Here is a 14,460-nt window from a genome sequence, read left to right as displayed (position 1 = left end):
AATCCAGGAGTAATTTCACTGAGAAATTATGGTTATTCTATCAAAGCTTTATTCATAATGGAGTTTAAATATAACTAACAAAATGAAACAGCTTAACTCTTAGCAGTTAAACAATCTCTAAACATGGAAAGAAACAACTCTTATCGCCATTTCAGTTCCAAATCAGTAACATTCTTCTTACAGACTTAAAACCCACATTAACTATAGTTAGCAATCACAAATATAATTGTTATATTGAGTGTAGACAGCCTTGGAGTTTTCAGAGAGATCTTGAGCTTTCAGAAGCCTGCAAACTTCTCCTAACTTCAATCAGAACAGCAAAATCCAACTCCTTCCTGTTTCTTTCTGCTACAGATTCAGGACAGCACATACCCCACAACATCACATGTCCCTGTCAATCACTCTAATCTGAAATCCCACAGGAAGTTAAGTAAATAAAAATCCATTAACTCTGCTTAACATAACCATTCAACCTTACAAATATGTAATTATTCTGCTCTCCCAGCATCTGAGCTGTATTTCTTCCAGACATAGAACATGGAAAAGTACAGCACAGGAACAGGCCCTTTGGCCCACAATGTTCTGCCAAACATGATGCCAAGTTAAACTAATGCCCTTGGTTCATATCCCTCTATTCCTTGCATAGTCATGTACTTATCCAAAAAAGCCTTTAAACCCCTATTGTATCTGCTTCCACCACCACCTCTGGCAGCTCATTCCAGATACCTACCACTCTGTGTAAAAAAAACTTGCCCCTTACATTTCCTTTGAACTTTCCCCCTCTCACATTAAGTGCACGCCTTCTAGTTTTAGACATTCCAACTCTGGGAAACAGATTCCGACTGCCAACCCTATCAAAATGTTACAGATTTCTATCAGGTCTCCCCTCAGTCTCCGACGATCCAGAGAAAATAACCCTAGTTTATCCAGCCTCTCCTTATAGCTCAGACCCTCTAATCCAGGCAGCATCCTGGTAAACCTTTTCTGCACCATCTCCAAAGCCTCCACATCCTTCCCACGGTGTGGCAACCAGAACTGAACGCAACACTCTTTAAATGCAGCCTAACCAAAATTTTACAACATACTACGTGTAGCAAAAAGGTGAACTTTAATGTACTCTCCTGTAACAAAAAAACACAATTTATATACACGTATCATTTGCACACTTTCATAAGACCATAAGACAGAGGAGCAAAATTAGGCCACTCGGCCCATCAGATCTGCTCCACATTCAGTCACGGCTGATATTTTTCTCATCCCCATTCTCCTGCCTTTTCCCCATAACCCCTGATCCCCTTATTAATCAAGAGCCTATCTATCTCTGTCTTAAAGACACCCAATGACCTGGCCTCCATGCTGTCTGCGGCAAAGAGTTCCACAGATTCCCCACTCTCTGACTGAAGAAATTCCTCCTCATGTCTGCTTTAAAGAATTGTCCCTTTAGCCTGAGGTTGTGCCCCTCTGGTTCTAGTTTTCCCTATAAGTGGAAACATCCTCTCCACGTTTACTGTATTCAGGCTTTGCAGTATCCTGTAAGTTCCAATAAGATCCCACTCCCCCCATCCTTCTAAACTCCATCGAGTACAGACCCAGAGTCCTCAACCGTTCCTCATACGACAAGCTCTTCATTCCAGGGATCATTCTTGTGACCCTCCTCTGGACCCTTTCCGAGGCCAGCACATCCTTCCTTGGATATGGGGCCCAAAACTGCTCACAATACTCCAAATGGATGTTCTCTGCAATTTTCAATTGCGTGGTAAATCTCCTCAGGGCGAAAGAACGGTTGCAAGAGCCAGCATAATTTTAGCCATGATTATATCACATCAGATCATCATATTGTGTTCCAGTGCCATTGTTATGTCTGTAATTCATGTCCGAATTAGTCTGCATGGTGTGCAGCACCATCTCACTCTTTGATTGTTTGCAATTATCTCTCTGCCTTAAATTATCTGTTCTGAGGTCATGCCTTCACTTGTCATACAGCCTGCCAACCCCTTACACATATTGAATGTACTTAGCTATTAGCACTCATGATTACCTGTAAAGACTTGTTATTCAGCCAGCCTACGCTGCACTACGCTATCCATACCTCACAGAATCCCTACAGTGCAGAAGGAGGCCATTCGGCCCATTGTGTCTGCAATGACCACAGTCCCACCCAGGTCCTATCCCTGGAACTCCCAATAATCCCCGTGATTATGAGGGGTTATAATCAGAGCAATCTTCAGAGGCAATCCCACCCAGACCTGTTCCCCCAACCCCACTAATCTCCCTAACCTGCCCATCTGGGGACCCCAAGGGGCAGTTTAGCGTGGCCAATCCACCCAACCTGCGCATCTTTGGATTGTGGGAGGAAACCAGAACACCCGGAGGAAACCCATGCAGACACGGGGAGAATGTGTAAACTTCAGATAGACAGTGACCCGAGGCCGGAATCCCTGGCGCTGTGAGGCAGCAATGCCATCTGCTGTGCCACCCTACCATTGACACGCTTGATTACTCGATAGTATCAGGCTATCATCACTCTGCCTGTATATTTGTGTCTGCGCACCTCCCCCCCACTTCACCTGATGAAGGGGCAGCGCTCCGAAAGCTCGTGGTTTCAGATAAAGCCTGCTGGATTATAACCTGGTGTTGTGTGACCTCTCATCTCGCTTGTAGGAAAGCAGCTTCCCTCAAGTCACTTGCCACCTTGACAGGGAAATATATCAGCCGTTCTTTCATTGTCGCTGGGTCAAAATCCTGGAACTGCCTCCGTAACAGCAGTGTGGGTGTACCTAACCCACATGGACAGCAGTGCTTCGAGAAGGCAGCTCACCACCACCTTCTTAAGGGCAACTGAGGATGGATGATAAATGCTGGCCAGCCAGCATTGCCCACATCTCATGAACTAAATTAATGAACCTTATAATATACTAGATTAGCACGCTATAGTAATCACACATCACGCTGCAGAACCTTCTGCTTCATAGTTAACAGTAAAAGTTTCCCTCTGTTTTTTTAAACAATGGCTTTTCTTCCTGTCTCTTTTATTGCGTGTGGAATAGAATCGTTCCTTCCTTCCTTTGGTGCAGCACGGTGGCACAGTGGTTAGCACTGCTGCCTCACAACGCCAGGGACCCGGGTTCAATTCCGGCCTGGGTCACTGTCTGTGTGGAGTTTGCATGTTCTCCCCATGTCCCATTCCTTAAGAAGGGGAACAGAGACTTTGCCAGGAATTATAGACCGGTGAGTCTTACTTCTGTCGTGGGCAAGGTTTTAGAAAAAATTATTAGGGATAGGATTTATAGTTATTTGGAGTGTAATGAATTGATTAGAAATAGTCAGCATGGTTTTGTAGCGGGTAGGTCGTGCCTTACTAACCTTATTGAGTTTTTTGAGAAGGTGACCAAAGAGGTGGATGGGGGCAAGGCAGTTGACGTGGTATATATGGATTTTAGTAAGGCGTTCGATAAGGTTCACCATGGTAGGCTTCTGGAGAAAATGCAGATGTATGGGATTGTGGGTAATCTAGGAAGTTGGATCAGGAATTGGCTATCAGATAGGAGACAGAGGGTGGTGGTTGATGGTAAATATTCATCATGGAGTTCGGTTACGAGTGGTGTGCCTCAGGGATCTGTTTTGGGGCCACTGTTGTTTGTAATCTTTATTAATGATCTGGATGAGGGTATAGTTGGGTGGATTAGTAAATTTGCTGATGACACCAAAGTCGGAGGTGTGGTAGATTGTGAGGAAGGGTGTCATAGTCTGCAGGGAGACTTAGATAGGTTGCAGAGCTGGGCCGAGAGGTGGCAGATGGAATTTAATGCGGAGAAGTGTGAGGTAATTCACTTTGGTAGGAGCAACAGATGTGTCGAGTATAGGGCTAACGGGAGGACTTTGAATAGTGTGGATGAACAGAGGGATCTAGGTGTATGTGTACATAGATCCCTGAAAGTTGGGAATCAAGTAGATAAGGTTGTTAAGAAGGCGTACGGTGTCTTGGCGTTTATTGGTAGGGGGATTGAATTTAGGAGTCGCAGCGTCATGTTGCAACTGTACACTACTCTGGTGCGGCCGCACTTGGAGTACTGTGTGCAGTTCTGGTCCCCACATTACAAGAAGGATGTGGAGGCTTTGGAGAGGGTGCAGAGGAGGTTTACTAGGATGTTGCCTGGTATGGTGGGGAGGTCCTATGAGGAGAGACTGAGGGATTTAGGGTTGTTTTTGTTGGAAAGAAGGCAGCTAAGAGGGGATCTTATTGAAACATATAAGATGATTAGAGGTTTAGATAGGGTGGATAGTGATAGCCTTTTTCCTCGGATGGAGAAAGCTAGCACGAGGGGGCATGGCTTTAAATTAAGGGGGGGTAGCTACAGGACGGATGTCAGGGGTAGGTTCTTTACCCAGCGGGTGGTGAGGGATTGGAATGCCCTGCCTGCTGCAGTTGTAAATGCGCCTAGTTTGGGGGCGTTTAAGAGATCTATGGATAGGTTTATGGACGAAAAGGGATTGGTATAGGCTAGTGGGTCATTGTTTTTGTAACTGGTCGGCGCAACATCGTGGGCCGAAGGGCCTGTTCTGCGCTGTAATGTTCTATGTTCTATGTCTGTGTGGGTTTCCTCCGGGTGCTCCGGTTTCCTCCCACACTCCAAAGATGTGTAGAATAGGTGGATTGGCCATGCTAAATTAACTTTTAGTGTCCAAAGATGTTCAAGTTAGGTGGATTAATCATGGTAAATTCACGGGGACAGGATAGAGCAAGGAATTAGGCTTGGGAGAGTTGGTGAAGGTGCGATGGGTAAACTGGCCACCTTCTGCACTGTGAGGATTCTATACTTCTTTTCATTTTGCTCTTTGTATCAGTCTGGACAATAATCCATCCTCTCTCAGTGCTCTGTTCTTTCTCAAAACTTAAATTTCATTGCCTGAAGACTGGAGGGTGGCAAATGTTGTGTCTTTGTTTAAAAAGGGCTGCAGGGAAAAGCCTGAGAACTACAGGCCAGTGAGCCTCACGTCTGTGGTGGGTAAATTGTTGGAAGGTATTTTGAAAAACGGGATCTACAGGTATTTAGAGACGCAAGGACTGATTCGAGACACTCAGCGTGAGTGGAAAATCATGTCTCACAAATTTGATTGAGTTTTTTGAAGGGGTAACCAAGAATGTAGATGAGGGCAGTGCAGTTGTTGTTGTTTACATGGACTTTAGCAAGGCCTTTGACAAGGTACCGCATAGTAGGTTGCTGCTTAAAGTTAAATCTCATGGGATCTAGGGTGAGGTATCTAAATGGATACAAAATTGGCTTCTGGTGGTTGTAGAGAGTTGTTTTTCAAACTGGAGGCCTGTGACCAGAGATGTGCCTCAGGGATCAGTGCTGGGTCCACTGGTATTTGTCATTTATACTAATGATTTGGATGAGAATATAAGAGGCATGGTTAGTAAGTTTGTAGATGACACTAAGATTGGTGGCATGGTGGACAGTGAAGAAAGTTATCTCAAATTGCAACGGGATCTTGATCAATTGGGCCAGTGGGCTGACAAATGGCAGATGGAGTTTAATTTAGATAAATGCGAGGTGATGCATTTTGATAGATTGAACCAAGTTAAAACTCAGTTAATGGTAGGGCGCTGGCGAGAGTTACAGAACAAAGAGATCTAGGGGTACAGGTTCATAGCTCCTTGAAAGTGGAGTGACGAAGGCATTCGGCATGCTTGGTTTCATTGGTCAGAACATTGAATACAGGAGATGGGACGTCTTGTTGAAGTTGTACAAGACATTGGTAAGGCCACACTTGGAATATTGTGTGCAATTCTGGCCACTCTATTATAGAAAGAATATTATTAAATTAGAAACTAGAAAGAGTGCAGGAAAGATTTACTGGCGTGTTACCGGGACTTGATGGATTGAGTTATAAGGAGAGACTGGATAGACTGGGATGTTTTTCTCTGGAGTGTAGGAGGCTGAGGGGTGATCTTATAGAGATCTATAAGATAATAAGGGGCACAGATCAGCTAGATAGTCAATATCGTTTCCCAAAGGTAGGGGAGTCTGAAACTAGAGGGCATAGGTTTAAGGTGAGAGGGGAGAGATACAAAAGTCTCCAGAGGGGCAATTTTTTCACACAGAGGGTGGTGAGTGTCTGGAACAAGCTGCCAGAGGCAGTAGTAGAGGAAGGTACAATTTTGTCTTTTAAAAAGCATTTAAACAGTTACATGGATAAGATAGGTATGGAGGGATATGGGCCAAATGTGGGCAATTGGGACTAGCTTGGGGGTTTTAAAAAAATAAGGTCGGCATGGACAAGCTGGGCCGAAGGGCCTGTTTCCATGCTGTAAACCTCTATGACTCTATGATTAAGGTCCCACTAAGATGCCAGAGGCCTCAGTGTCTGCACTGTGCCTGCACTGGCCCATACATCCAGCAGGCAAATGACCAGTATCATGAAGTGCAGTGGAAAGTCTAACCAACGGTGCGTGTCACTGAGATGCCCCAAGATTTGGCCCTCAGTTTTGAATGCCTTGTCCAATTCCGCCCTTAGTGTCGCAAAGGTCAACCCTGCCTCTAAACCCTGACAGAACGGCGTGAAAATGAAATTGGGAATTCTCTCGGAGAGACAATCGGGAAGCAACTGGGACCATGGCCCGTGCATCGTTAACAATGCCCGTTCTCGGAGAGGATGAACATTCTGATAAGAATTTCAAAATAAGAATTAGTAAAAAGATAGAAGCCAGAATTCCCATCAGCCATGGGAATTGGAGCAGGCGGGGATGGGGGAGGGGGGAAGGGAACCATGGAAAGATTCATTGACCTTGGGGGGGATTTTTTGATTTCGGGACAAGCAAGGTTGCAAAATCCCACCCCTTGTAAAACATATGCCGATAACTAGAATCCATTTTCCAATCTTCTCTATCTATGAAGAGACGCAGAAGGTGACGTTATAATATTAACACTCATATACGACAAGGAGCCCCTGATGAGAAAATCCATCTCAGTCCATCTCTTCAATCCGTCTCTCTGTCCTGCAGCTTTGTAATTTTCACTGTCTAATTTATCAGCTTGTTTCAGTATCATAGAGCTATCCCGCCTCCTCAGCCACTCTACAGCACTTAACAATTCTACCTGCCCATTCACCTTTTCCTTACTGTGAGAGGCGTTAAGCACTCAAATATCCTCGATCCCGATTCTTCCATCTTTTGTGAGGTCTATTTCTACGTATGCCACTCACCCTCAGCTTTGAGCTGTATGAATTCGGAGCAGCAGGAACCCTCCAACCTGCTCCGCCATTTAAATTAAACCCTTCCAGGTCTAACCATAACCTCAATTCTGCATCCCACCTATCCCCCAATAACCTTTGCTTACCAACAGTCTATCCGTCTCTCCCTTAAAAATATTCAAAGACACTGAATCCTAGAATCCCTACAGTGCAGAAGGAGGCCATTCAGCCCATCGAGTCGGCACTGACCACAATCCCACCCAGGCCCTATCCTTTTAACCTCACCTATTTACCCTCCCCGCCATTTATCATGGCCAATCCACCTAACCAGCACATCTTTGGCATGTGGGAGGAAACCGGAGCACCCGGAGGAAACCCACGCAGACACGGGGAGAACATACAAACTCCACAAAGACAGTGACCTGAGGCCGGAATCGAACTGGAGCTGTGAGGCAGCAGTGCTAAACACTGTGCCGCCCCCTGCTTCCACCACCTTTCGAGGATGAGAGTTCCAAAGAGAAGAACAGTTCTCCTCCCCTCTGTCTTAAATGGACAACCCCTTATTTTTAAACTGTGACCCCCCCCCCACCCCCCACCCCCCACCCAGCCACCCAGTTCTAAATTTTCCCGTGTTCCTAATCTACGAAGAGGTTATCCCTGTGCTTATCCCTCTCTCCACTTGTACTGTCTGTACCTGTAAAGATTTGATTACCTGAAAAGACTCACATTCCAACCATTATCTTGCAATTGTGTCTGTGTCTATATATGCCGTGTTTGTGAACCCAAGTCTCCACTCATCTGTTGATGGAGCAGCGCTCCGAAACCTCGTGATTCCAAATAAATCTGTTGGAATTTAACCTGATGTTGTGAGGCTTCTTATTGGATTCTCCCACAAGCATCCTCTCCACACCCACACTGTCAATGCCCCTCACAATCTTATTGCTTCCTCCTGAGTTTGTTCCCTCCTGCATCGATTCCCCACATATTATACCCACTAATCCCTCTAACCTACGCATCTCAGGACACTAAGGGGCAATTTTAGCTTGGCCAATCAACCTAACCCGGACATCTTTGGACTGTGGGAGGAAACTGGAGCACCCGGAGGAAACCCACGCAGACACGAGGAGAATGTGCAAACTCCACACAGACAGTGACCCGAGCTGGGAATCAAACCCAGGTCCCTGGAGCTGTGAGGCAGCAGCGCTAACCACTGTGCTACTGTGCTGCCCATGGTGGCAGTGAGCTGCCTTCTTGAACCACTGCAGCCCCTGAGGTGAAGGCACACCCAATGATGTTAGTTTAGTTTGTTTATTGTTGTCACAATAACACTGCAATGAAGTTACTGTGAAATTCCCCTGGTCGCCACACTCTTGTTTGGGTACACCGAGGGAGAATTTAGCATGGCCAATCCGCTTAACCAGCACGTCTTTCAGACTGTGGGGGGAAACACACGCAGACACGGGCAGACTCTGCACAGACATGATCCAATCTGGGAATCGAACCCTGGATCCCTGGCACTGTTAGGGAGGGAATTCCAGGATTTTGACCCATCGACAGCGAAGGAATGTCGATGTTTCTCCAAGCCAGGCTGGTAAGTGACTTGGGAGAGGAACTTACAGGTGGTGGTGTTCCCCATGTATCTGCTGCCCTTGTTCTTCTAGATGGAAGTGGTCGTGGGTTTGGAAGGTGCTGCTTAAGGTGAGCCTGTGGCCTCTATTATTGCCTAATGGTCTCAAATTCGGCACGGCAAATATTCCTGAAAAGCAGGAACGGAGCTTGAATTCAGCTACTTTGTAACCTAATACTTTAAGTGGCAAGTAGCATCTGTTTGACTAGAGATTGGACTGTGGGTGTGGGGAGAGATGAAAGTGTAACATTCCACAGTGGTTATCACTGCTGCCTCACAGTGCCAGGGGCCCGGGTTCAATTCCCAACTTGGGTCACTGCCTGTGCAGAGTCTGCATGTTCTCCCCGTATCTGCATGGGTTTCCTCTGGGTGCTCTCCCCCAGTCCAAAAGAGGCGCTGGTTATGTGCATTGGCCGTGCTAAATTCTCCCTCAGTGTACCCGAACAGGCGCCGGAGTGTGGCAACTGGGTAATCCTCACAGTAACTTCATTGTTAGTTCAGTGTTAATGTAAACCTACCTCTGACTTTGCATGGATCTACCTCGCATTAAGTTGATCTTTCTCTACACCCTAGCTACGACTGTAACACTACATTCTGCACTCTCTCCTTTCCTTCTCTATGTACGGTATGCTTTGTCCGTATAGCGCGCAAGAAACAATACTTTTCACTGGATACTAATACATGTGACAATCAAATCAAAAACGGCAAAGGGATCTTTTCTCTGAAAACGAGGTGGTAACATTTGATGGACTGGGGAAATTATTTCCCTTTATCACAGGGACACGGTGGAAGATAGCCACCAACGGATAAGAACATAAGAAATAGGAGCAGGAGTAGGCCATCTAGCCCTTCGAGCCTGCCCCACCATTCAATAAGATCATGGCTGATCTGAAGTGGATCAGATCCACTTTCCCGCTTTCTCCCCATAACCCTTAATTCCCTTGTCTATCAAAGACCTATCTACCCATGGCTTAATTATATTCAGCGAGGTAGCCTCCACCACTTCAACGGGCAGAGAATTCCAGAGATTCACCACCCTTTGAGTGAAGAAGTTCCTCCTCAACTCTGATCTAAACTGCACCCCCCCCCCCTTATCTTGAGGCTGTGCCCTCTAGTCTTGGAATCTCTCTACCTCTATCCTATCCATCCCCTTCATTATCTTATACGTCTCTATAGGCAATGTAGAACTTAGCAAGAATTTCTTTCCACAGAAGGGTTGAGAGAAGTGGAAGTCTAACCATGGGGGAGAGGATAGTGGGTCATGAGCAAGTTGGAAAGGGGTCAACAGAGCGGGAGGAGGTTAGCGTGAGATATAAGACCAGCTTGACTCAATCTTTATGCTGCAGATTTAATTTTGTCACGCCAGCAACACTTGAACAATCACTTCACAAGAGCAGCAATTGCCAATCGTTATCCATGTAAACGCTGCAATTATTTTAAAATACACCCTGCAATCGACAAGCTAGGAGAGAGCTTTGGAGAGGTTACATTGTATTATTGTCGTCTTAACTGTGGCTGGCCACTGTGATAGCTTCAGGTCTAAAGTGCCCGCTTCTGTAAATTCACATCTTTAACCTCAACGTTCTGGTCATCGTTTCAAAAGAAAGCTCACAACAAGAGACTTTTACTCGCACAAAATAAAAACATATTTCTTGTGAACTGGGAAAATGTCAACTGATTTATATGCAACGCTGCATTCAGCTCCAGGCTTTCAGAAAAGCGAGTGCTCTACACTTTATTAAAGAAAACAGTATGGGGGGTAAATGCCACATAACACCCACTAACTAACAACATTAACACAACTAGCCAAAAACCCTCTTTTTGCTCCATGTCAAACATGTACCGTTAGGTAACAAGGGATCTTGCAACAGTTCGCCCAAGAGTGCTATTTCCTTGTGAATAAGAGAATTAAACTGGGATTTCAGCGTACATTCAGTAGACATACAATCAACTCACCAGTTACAATTCCAGCATTCTCCTGTACTCCCCCAACTTTGGGCAACTTCATGTAGATTGGGTTTTTTTTTAAAACCGCACTTGCTGGTTTGTTTGTCTTGTGAGTGATTCTGGCTGCCGTTGCTAGGATACATTAATCTGCAATCTAGTTATGGGACACAGAAGATTAAACGCACAGTTAGAGACACCGCACATACTTGTCAGCGACTTGTCATTTTTCTCCCCATCAAAGCTGGCACGCCAAACTGTGCTTAAAACTTAAACGAATGATTTTTTCGAATTAAGCCAGGCAAGTGAGTGTACATTCATGTTCAATTCATCCGGACAAAGTAGTGGGGGGCCCTTTAACTCCTCGACCCCCTTCAAGCACTGGCAAAATAACAGCGAACATTTTGCAATTCAATTTCAAAGGCTAAACTAGGACACATGTTGAGAACTACTTGCCCTGAGAATCTAATCACTTTATTCCTTGAATAATATAAAAATTACAATTCCAAGCAACTTTCGTTAATTTAAAGTTTATTTCTTAGTCGCAAGTAAGGCTTACATTAACACTGCAGTGAAGTATATTCATTAATCTACATGCCAAGTCCAACTCCTAATCTTCCCCTAGGCAATAGTTAAATTAGGAATTAAAATTGCCTACTGTATTTTTTTTAAATCCCCTACGTAATTTTTAGGGCAATTTTGGGGGTGGCACAGCGGTTAGCCTCATAGCGCGTGGGTTCGATTCCCGACTTGGGTCACTGTCTGTGCGGAGTCTCCCCGTGTCTGCGTGGGTTTCCTCCCACAGTCCAAAGATGTGCAAGTTACATGGATTGGCCACGCTAAAATTGACCCTTAGTGTCAGGGGAACTAGCTAGGGTAATTGCACGGGGTTGAGGGAATAGGACCTGGGTGGGATTGCGGTTGGTGCAGACTCAATGGGCCGAATGGCCTCCTCTTGCACCGTTGGGATTCTATGATTTTCAACTATAATAATCATAGTCTCCCTACCGTGCAGGAGATCGTTCAGCCCATCGAGTCTGTACAAACCACAATCCCACCCAGGCCCTATCCCCTCAACCCCATGCATTTCCCCTGCCACTGAGGGGCAATTTAGCATGGCCAATCCACCTCGTCTGTTTGGACAGCAGCTGAGAAAACCTTTTTGTTCTTCGAGAGAACTGACTTGATCGTGCTACAACAATTTGTAGATCAGGCTGTGGACATTTAACCCGTTTGTATGCCAGATCTCTGAGACTATCCCACTTTCCTGCTCCCATCGTCATTTGCCCAAATTTCCTTTAAAATTCACTGTCATTCCTACCTCAGCCTATAGCAAAGTAATCTTTAGTCTGCATGGGATGTGGGCACAGCTGACTGGGCTAGCGTTTGTTGCCCATCCCTAATTGCCCTTGAACTGTGTGGCTTGCTAGGCCATTTCAGAGGGTGGTTAAGAGTCACCCGTATGGCTGTGGGTCTGGAGTCACATGTAAGCCAGGTAAGGACAGCAGATTTCCTTCCCCAAAGGAACCAGATGTGTTTTTATGACAATGGTTCCAAGGTCATGAGCTTTTCATAGAATCCCTACAGCACAGAAAGAAGCCATTTGGCCCATCGAGTCCAGATAGTCCCACCCAGGCCCTATCCCCACATATTTATCCCCCTGACACTAAGGAGAAATTGAGCATAGCCATTCAATCTAATTACCCTTGAACTGAGGGAATTAAGAGTCAATAACATTGTGGTGAGTCTAGTGTTGCATGTAGACCAGACTGGATAAGGACAGCAGATTTCCTTCCCTTTGGCTTGTGGAAGGAAACTGGAGCACCTGAAGGAAACCGGAGCACCTGAAGGAAACCCACAGAGACATGGGGAGAATGTGCAAACTCCACAAGGCTGGAACCGAGCCCAGGTCCCTGGCGATGAGTCTCTCTAACACTGCTGTTGCATTAGCAGAACATAAAATCAAACCAAACCAAACCTTTTTTCCCTAATTGACTAGTGGTCACATTCTCAGGACTGATAAAGTCTAGCACCCAGCGGATAATCTGTCCGAGACTTTCCACCGACCTGTCTGCCGGAGGTGATGATGCATTGGAATAGGAAGCAATTGCCATACTGAGGGAAGGAGTACGAGGGCATCTTGCCTGGCACAGAATATATTAGATTCAGGATCAGAAAAGGGAAGTATTTTAATATCAAGAGAAAGAATCAACATAGTTGCACTCTGGATAAAAACAAATTACTACAGATGCTGGAATCTGAAACCAAAAGGGAAAATGCTGGACAATCTCAGCAGGCCTGGTAGCATCTGTAAGGGGAGATAAGAGCTAATGTTTCAAGTCCTTGTCAAAGCAAGCTTCAACAACTCATCAACACCACTGCCCATCCTAGACCCCTCCACCAGTCCCAATCCCTCGTATCCCATCTCTTCCAGCCCAGCCCTTGGTGTGTGTGTGTTCACCATACCCTCCGACCTTCCCCTGTCTGCTGAGAACAGCACACCCAGCCTCAAAGGACTCAGCTTTGTACCTTTATGGCCCAACCTCAACCAAATTCCAAGTTCGACATGATGTTGAATTCTTTTTCCATCACCTTTGTCTCCATGCCCACTTCTTTGGGCAAGAGTCTTTCCTCAGTTCCACAGGTCCTTTCACGTATCTCCAATTAGCCACCCCCACCAGGACAATGACCTGCTTGATGTTTTCATTGAGAACTATCAACAGGACATTGGCCGTCTTAATTCTCCTGCCCCCCCCCTCACCCATTCTAACCTCCCTGTTTGCCTCTATAGTTACATTCCGGTTGATTTGTTTTGGTCCATTATAGTTAGGATTACTATTTCCATAAGCTTCACCTCAACCACTGAGGTGCTGTAAAGAAGTGCACTTTCAGACTCCAATGGAGTTAGTCTCACACCCTGCAATGCTAAAGCCAGGAGAGAAATAGAGAAAGGCCAAGTCCTTTGGAAAGACCGTCTCCCAATTTCATCCCTAAATGATCCAACTCTTAACCTCTTGCAATGCTCAAGGTTGTTACAGAAAAGATGGCCCAGATTTGGGATGGGGACAGAGTTTAACAGAATTAGGCAGGATCTGGCCAAAGTAGATTGGGAACAACTTTTTGTGGAAGATCTATAGCAGAACTGGGAGGGAAATGGGTTCAACAAGGAAATTGGGAGAGTAGAGGCCCAACATGTTCCCTGTAGGAAGCAGCAGGGAACCCTGGATATCTGGGAATGTTCAGGACCAAATTCAAAAGAAAGAGGCTTTTAGCAAACAAAAGCAGCAAAATCAGCAGAGACCTTAGAAAGTGCAAGAGTGGACCTAAGAGAGAAATTAGGGAAGCAAAGGGTGGGGGCATGAAAAAGCACTAGGATTAGAATATCCTGATTCTCCCTATAACTATATTAAGGGGAAGAGGATAAGAGTCGGACAAAGGGGGCAACCTGTAGATTGAGCTGGAGGATGGGGGTTAGCACTGCTGCCTGACAGTGCCAGGAACCCGGGTTCAATTCCCGACTTGGGTCACTGTCTGTGTGGAGTTTGCATGTTCTCCCTGTGTCTGCGTGGGTTTCCTCCCATAGTCCAAAGATGTGTGGGTTGGGTTGATTGGCCAAGTTAAATTGTCTTTGTGTCAGGGGATCAGTAGAGTAAATGTGAGGGGTTGCAGGAATAGATTGTTGGATTGTGGTCAGA

This window comes from Carcharhinus amblyrhynchos, chromosome 31 (genome assembly GCF_965287045.1).
Source record: "Carcharhinus amblyrhynchos chromosome 31, sCarAmb.v2.hapA, whole genome shotgun sequence".
Lineage (NCBI taxonomy): Eukaryota > Metazoa > Chordata > Chondrichthyes > Carcharhiniformes > Carcharhinidae > Carcharhinus > Carcharhinus amblyrhynchos.
This window is presented reverse-complemented; position numbering follows the sequence as displayed.